This window comes from Pteropus vampyrus, unplaced genomic scaffold, assembly GCF_000151845.1.
Source record: "Pteropus vampyrus isolate Shadow unplaced genomic scaffold, Pvam_2.0 Scaffold422, whole genome shotgun sequence".
Classification (NCBI taxonomy): domain Eukaryota; kingdom Metazoa; phylum Chordata; class Mammalia; order Chiroptera; family Pteropodidae; genus Pteropus; species Pteropus vampyrus.
The window spans coordinates 215,444-223,367 of NW_011889203.1; the positions used below are offsets into that span (position 1 = coordinate 215,444).

The window sequence follows — 7,924 nt, forward strand, 5'->3', positions numbered from 1 at the left end:
TTATTTAATAATATTATCCTACTTAGTAACATTTTTACTATATAGCAGAATTGAAATCAGGGTTTTGGTGTCAAACATCCCTGAGTTACTCTTGGCTCTGACATTTACTATGTGCCCTCAGGCAAGTTTCTTTAGCTTATTAATTGAGCTTCAGTTCCTTCATCTGTAACAGGACTATACTACTTCATGGATTAAATAAAAGAGTGTAATGTAAAATGCTCGGCACAGAGCTTGGTACATAGTAAAAGCTCAATAAATGGTAATTATCATCATCACCATCATCATAATGACAAGAGTGAATTCACATATCTTCTTAAAAACATTATGTAACAACGGATGAGAAAAGATATTTTAAAGTTTTGTATTTTTGTCAATACTTTAAACAAATTCTTAACACTATGTTAATGAAATAAAATACAATGAAAAAAATCTGCAACAACCCAAAGAAAGCAAAAAATATCCTACTATATAGCAATCGGCTATATGTTTCTACAAAATTAAGTTGATGTCTATCAAAGTCTTCCTATGTTTGAAAACATTTTATTCTGACACTAAACTTTAACAATCAAATGAAGCAAATGACAGCCAGACAGCAAAAGGAGTCTATTATCAGATTCCTAACTTGAAGCAAAAATTGTCTACAGACACCCACTTTGTTGTGGGCATGTCCATTATGTGACAGGAATATGAGAGAACAGAAAATAGAATTGCAGCTATTGAATAGAAGCTGGGAGCCTTCATTGTCAGAATACTTAAGTGGAAGGATTCTATGATAACTGGGAAAAAATGCATTTTGTCTTGATTAACTATCATAAAATGAAGCAATCAGTGCAGGATCATTTTGCTCACATACTTTTTTACAGCACAAATGGCCACAGGAGTTGGTGAGATGAGCAAAGGACAGGACTCAAGCATGGCTGGCTCCAGCTCCTTCCTCCGGTCTCATCCCATCTGCTGCATTCTCAGAGGGATCCATCTAAAAGGTTTCCCTGTTATTTTCCATTATGGCCCCTTCTTTGTTTCCTTCTTAACACCTATCATAATATGTAATTATGTTATTCACTTAGTTCCTGTTTCAGCTTTGTCTCCTTTACTAGAATGTAAACTCCATGACAGCAGAGACCTTGTCTGATATTCTTTTTTTTCCCCATGGTATCTGGAACTTGGCACATTCAACAAACATTTGTTGAATGAATGAGTGAATGAATGGAGAGGGAATCTGGGAATGCAGTCTGCTTCTCCTCAAGTAAATTTCTTCTTACTGACATGCATATGCTGTCTTCAGTTTGAGAATCTACCAAAAACCTTTCTTTGGTATTAAAAATCATTCTAAAATTCATGTTTTTCAGAAGCTCTCCTAATATGCCCTGGTCTTTCTTTTTTTTTTTTCTAGTTTGGACTTGCACTATGTTTTTTTGTTTGATTTCTTTATTTTTAAGGTTTGACTAGGAGTGAGGGGTACACCTTGGCTGTGGTGAGGGCAGGGAACGTCCCTAGATGTTGTTGCCCTGATGTCTGCTTAGCAAATAGAGTGACATCTTCCTGTGGTCTGAAAAGAAGAGTTGATCACACTCATAACTTGGATTGGCTTAGAAACAGGTAGGGGACAGTGAGGGTGGAGGGAGCTCATTGAAAGCAAAAACATGTCCTATTTATTAATCTATCCATCCACCCATCAGTTATGCTCTCATTCAGTAATTTTAGCATTTACTGAGCTTAGACCTATACCAGAACTGTTCTAAATGGTTTATGCATATTAATTAATTTCCTTGTTACAGTTATCCTAAGAGTTTGTACTGTTCTTATCCCCAGTTTATAAATGTGAAAACTTATAACTACTTTTTAAGCGTTATTATTCAATAGTCTTTCAGAAGGAACTGACAATTTTTTAAATCAGATAGATAATCTAGTTTAAAAAAAACACTAATTTTTTAAATCAGATAGATAATCTAGTTTAAAAAAATCACAAAGTGATTTTTCCAAATCACTTTGACCCATGTAATCATAATAGAATAGTATCTAAACAAAATTATATATATTGCCCTAGAATTATGGGAAATGTTGCCATATAATACACTTTAGGATAAAGTCAGTGCCAAATAGGAGAAATGAGCAAAATGCTGCAGAGAGGACGCTGGAGGAATGGAAAGAACATGGCATTGGGGTTGGAGAGACTTGGAGTTGAATCAGTTCTCTGTTCTTGGGCAACATGCATGAAGATCAGTTTCTATACCTGTGAAGTGAGAGTGACAAAGCCTCTATAGGTCTTTTCTGAATTCCCCAGACCAGGCTGAGTGCTCTCCTCTGTGCTTCTCCATCATCTTTTGCAATGTCTTGCATGTCATTTGCCAAATAGGAAGTACTCTTGATATGACCATCTCTTCCTTAGATTATAAATTCCTTCAGAGCAACAATATCTGGGAATGTTCCCCACCACTATCAGGACCTGGGTAAGCCCCTCACTTCTAGTTAAATTTGACTGGTTCCTTAGATCTCAGCTCAGTTACCTTTTCAGGGAAGCCTGTCCTGACCCTATCCTCACCCATTCTATTGCCCCACCGCCCCCCACCAGAGCTGTAACGGTTTCCTTTGCATAAATTTTTATAAAACCAAATTTCTATATTGTCTTCCTTTGGGGTACTTGTCTTAGTTTGTACTTATACATAGATTATAGTGAATATTTAATAATTGTCCTCCCCTCCTCCCAGCCACATAGGCCTCAAGAAGGCAGGGAGGGACCAAGTATATATGGTTCACCACTGGATTCCCTATGCCTGAGGGATCCTTACAGAGAATATGGGTCTTGAAAAATGTAAAGGATTTCTACTGGCATTTGAGGCAGAGAAAGCAGTAATTTAAGACATGTAAGTTCACATTTTGTTTTAAAAAAAATTGAGTAGTCCTCTGTGTTTCTAGAACAGTGACTCTCAACCAGGAGTGATCTCACCCACCTCTCCCAGGGGACAATTGGCAATGTCTGGAGACATTTTTTTATTGTCATGACTTGGAGAAGCTACTGGCATTGAGTAGGTAGAGGTTAGGAATGCTCTGAAATATAGTGCTCAGGCCAGCCCTGTACAACAAAGAAATATGTATTGTTTTAGCTCAATATGTCAGTAGTGCTGAGGTTGAAACCTCTGTTCTGGAATAAACGAAGCTAAATATACAGTTTGAGGCTTTATCACGGAAAGCCCCAAGTCCATCTTCATAATCTTCGACACTTATTAGGAAACAGTTGTACTAACAAACACTTGTGAAATGGATTTAAGTCTTGAAAAACCAGTTAAATGTTAAATTTGGGACGAATGTTGAAAGACGTTTCACCAGATACAGAATGGAAGAGGAAGTACTTTTCTACTTCAGTCAGGCGGATGTAGGTTCAGTTCTCTCTAGACAAATGTATTCTTTAAAAAGACCTTTCCCTAAAAAGGACCACTTTCCACAGGGGAATGGGCATGTTTAAAACTTAATTGAGCAGTTTAAATAATACTTAAATCTTTTAGTTATATTTTACTGGCAGTTTAATCCTATTTGATGACTGACTGAGTACAAGCTCATTCAATTTCAAGAATGGATAATGGAAACAAAAAAGTACTTGGAGAGTTAAAAACATATCCATACAAAAACCTGCAGACATATGTTTATAGCAGCTTATTCATAATTGACAAATCTTAGAAGTCACCAAGTTGCCCTTCCGATGGTGAATGGATAAATAAACTGTGGTACACCTAGACAAAGGAGTATTATTCAACACTAAGAATAAGTGAGCTATCAAGCCATGAAAACAGGAAGGAAACTTAAGTATGTATTACTAAGTGAGAGAAGCCAATCTGAAAAGGCTACATGCTACATGATTCCAACTGTATGACATTCTGGAAAAGACAAAACTATGGAGACAGTAAAAAAATCAGTGGTTGCCAGAGGTTGGGGTGGGGGAGGAATGAATAGATGAAGCACAGACGACTTTTAGGGCAGTAGAAATACTCTGTATGATACCGTAATGGTGGATATGGTATCATACCACACATGTATGGTCATTATACACTTGTCCAAACCCACAGAATGTGCAACACCAAGAGTCAACCCTAATATAAACTACAGACTCTGGGTGATAATGAGGTGTCAGCATAGGTTCATCAATTGTAACAAATGTACCACTCTGGTGTGGGGAGGGGGTGTTGATAATGGGGGAGGCTGTGCATGTTGGGGGCAGCAGGCAGAGGGTACACTGGAAATAATCTCTGTACCTTCCGCTCAATTTTGCTGTAAATCTAAAACTGAAAAAATAAAGTCTATTAAAAAAATAGTCCTAGGGCATTTAGCTGTTCTTAAATTATATATTTTTTGGAGTTACTAAGCATGGAATTGGACCTCTGGGGTTAAGAGCAGGGAGCTCCTTTTAGAAGTAAAAAGATAGATTACTGAATTGAAAAACAACCAAAATATACGGATATTAATGTAGGAAGGGTACAGAAAATCAAGTTGAAAATGGCAAACAAGGTACAAAAGTAGGGCATAATACTGAGGCCATATCACCCAAGAGGTTCCAATAGACAAGATTAGAAGTTGTAAAACACTACTAAATTGCAGTCACTAATTTCCACCTAAGGCAATTTTGGCCTCAATTTGTTTAAAAAAATTTTTTTTAAGTCCAAGATTAAAATTCTTAAAGCCAGGGAAGGTTTTTATAATGCCCAATTGGAGGTTAAAAGGAAAATTTTAATGAGATAGAATGCTTGGCTGATTGGTGAAGAATTAGAACAAGGTTTTGTAATAATACTGTTTAAAGCCCAGATTATTGAAAGGCAAATATCTACATGAAACAACTGATCTCAACATAAATGTTGTTGCTTTGTTGTGGGTTATGGTTTTTCCCATGTTGTCCTTTTGGAATTTATAAGTGATCTTGTGCACTGTTTGAAGATTTCAGTGAGAACAAATAAAGGCACTTGGCACGCCACAGGTCAAAACAATAGTTTTATTACAGAAGGCTGCCTTAGTGCTAGAAGCAAAGCGTCTTCTCAAGAGACTGGAGAAGATGTAGCAGCAGAGGGAAAGGTAAGATGCTTGCTCCACCTTCAGAGATATTGGGCTTTTTTTACTCTAGGAAATTCCATAATTAGTTACTATATAGGTGGCTATTTTTATGGCCAGGCTCTCCCTTTACAGAAGGATTTTCTTTTTTACGAATGCTTTCTGTCCTTGACTCTCTTACCCAGCTTTTGGCAATTGACCCTACAATATAGGGTTTACAAATGTGGACTCCCTGCTGGATTACATTAGGGGTCCCACGGCAGTTCACCCTGACATATGTGTCCTCTTTGATGGGTAATGTGACCATTTCTTTTTCCTCCTCTTTAATTCTCCCCAACCCCGCCTCCACACTCCCAACCCTGATGTATGGATGTTGCTGTTTCCCCTTAAGAACTGGGTCTGTGAAGGCGGGTGTCTCCTCCCACACTCTCTTGGTGTGTGCCCGGGGCCTGGTGCACTCGGGGGTCCTAGCGCACCCGGGGTGGTCCATGGCTCCACTTGGGGCACGAACCCAGGACCTTCTGCATGTAAAGCAGACGTGCTAACCACTACACTATGGAGTCACACTGACCATTTTTTAAAAAGACTTTTTTACAGCATGTTTTTAAAGGTGCACAGCAAAATTTAGGAGAAAGTACTGAGATTTCCCGTATACTCAGTGCCTCCACACATGCATAGCCTCCATTATCAACATCCCCCACCAGAATGCTACATTTGTTATAGCATTGTAGATGAACCTATGTTGATGAACCTCATAAGCACTCGATGGCCATAGTTTACATTAGGGTTCAGTCTTGATGTCGTACATTCCATGTGTTTTGACAAATGTATAATGTCATGCATCCACCATTATGGTTTCATAAAGAATTGTTTCGCTGCCCTAAAAAACTTTTGTACTCTACCTATTCATTCCTTCCTAACCCAACCCCTGGCAAACCACTGATTTTTTATTGTCTCCATAGTTTTGCCATTTCCATAATGTCATATAGTTGGGATATACGATACACAGTCTTTTTGAACTGGCTTCTTTCATTTAGTAAATATGCATTTAAGTTTCCTCCATGTCTTTTCATGGCTAGCTAGCTCATTTCTTTTTGGCATCTAATAATATTCTATTGTCTGGATGTATCACAGTTTATTTATCTATTCACCTACTGAAGGATATCTTGGTTGATTATAAGTTTTGACTGACCATGCTTTTTGGACTTTAAAAAATAAGTAATTTGTGTAAGAAATAGAGATTTTAAAAATACATATGACGTTTTGGGTCTCAGAGTTTAAAAAAAAGTTAATACAAATAGATTGAAAAGACATTCTGCCAAAACTCAGAGAAATTCCGAGACTCTTCCAAAATAGATATTTATATCTAGAAACAATTTTTAATCAACAGGTAGCCCAAATTTCAGTAATTTTGTCCTAGTTTGTGTGCATTTAAGTACAAAGATCAGTTTAAGTTACATTACTGGACTATTTTAATAATGCTTAATAAATAAAAGCAGACTATAGTGGTAAGTTTTTACTTGACTTTAAATTTGTCTAATATAAAATAAATACAAGTGAACAAAGAACATTATTAAAGAGTGAGAATATCCAGTGAGGGAGAGAATATGGGGAAGTAGGGACTCATACTTTTGGTGGGACCAGGAATCAATACAATCTGTTTTTGAAGGCAATTTGATAGTCTCTTCCAAATTTTTAAGTAGCATATCTTTTGACAAAGCTTCTGGAAATTTGTTTTATAAAAAACACACAAGGGCTACATGGAAAGATGCTGGCAGTATATTAAATGAAGAAAACAAGGTATGAATAATAGCAATGATCTCATTGAAATATATACTTGTATATGAATTAAAATACCTTGAAGAGAATATTCCAAAATATTCTCTAAGTGTGTAATTGCCTATTGAAAAGTGGTGTTGGGGGTTTTATTAGTTTTCTATTACTGTGTAACAAATTACCACAAACTCAGAGATGTAAACTAACACCTACATATTATGTCACAGTTTCTGTAGGTTAGAAGTCTGGCACAGTGCGCTTTGGTCTCTACTCGGGTAATCACAAGGCTGAAATCAAGTTGTTAACCAGGTTGTATTCTTACTGGAGGGCTTTGAAAGGATCTGCTTCCAAGCTCAGTCAGGTTGCTGGCTATGATACTATGATTTACAACAAGAAATACATATTTGGTTTTCCTTCCAGTTTCTGACATGGATATCCTGACTCTTGGAATTTCCTAAGTGATAAGATCCGTAGAGTCTATGGCTATGCTACCCTGAACAAGCCCAATCCTGTCTGATTGTCTGATCTTGGAAGCTAAGCAGGGTTGGGCCTGGTTAGTACTTGGATGGGAGACCACCTAGGAAGACCAGGTGCTATAGGTGTAAAAAAATTAAAAAATAAGGCATTGTAAACTGACAAGGCTTTACAATCTGTGAGGTCAACCAAGGGTTGACTTGCCTTAAAAAAAAAAAAAAAAAAAGATCCGTAGAGGTGTCATTTGTTATGTTAATGAGGTGATTTTTGGACCCTCACCTAAGAAGGGTGTATGGGGTGGGGTGGGTTGGGGTGGGGGGTGCTCGTTGCTAGGAGAACCAATCACAGGATAGGAGGATTGGAACTTTCAGTCCTCCTGAGCTCCAGGGAGTGGCAGTGGCTGGAGGTTGAGTCAATTGTCAATGGTCAATGATTCAATCAATCAGGCCTATGTAATGAAGACTCCATTAAAAAAAAAAAAAAATACAAGGTTCCCAGACTTCTGAGTTGGTGAACACCATTTAGGGAGAGCCATGTGCCTGGGAAAGCATGGAAGCTCCTTGAGCTTTCTCCATACTTTGCCCTATGTATCACTTCCTTCTGGCTGTTCCTGAGTTGTATCCTTTTATAATAAACCGAT

At 37.5% G+C, this 7,924-nt stretch overlaps 1 pseudogene; it reads left to right on the forward strand.

The window, feature by feature from the left end:
* The first annotated feature begins 7,285 nt into the window (after positions 1 to 7,285).
* Positions 7,286 to 7,412, forward strand: LOC111732065 (annotated as a pseudogene).
* Positions 7,413 to 7,924: the final 512 nt, after the last annotated feature.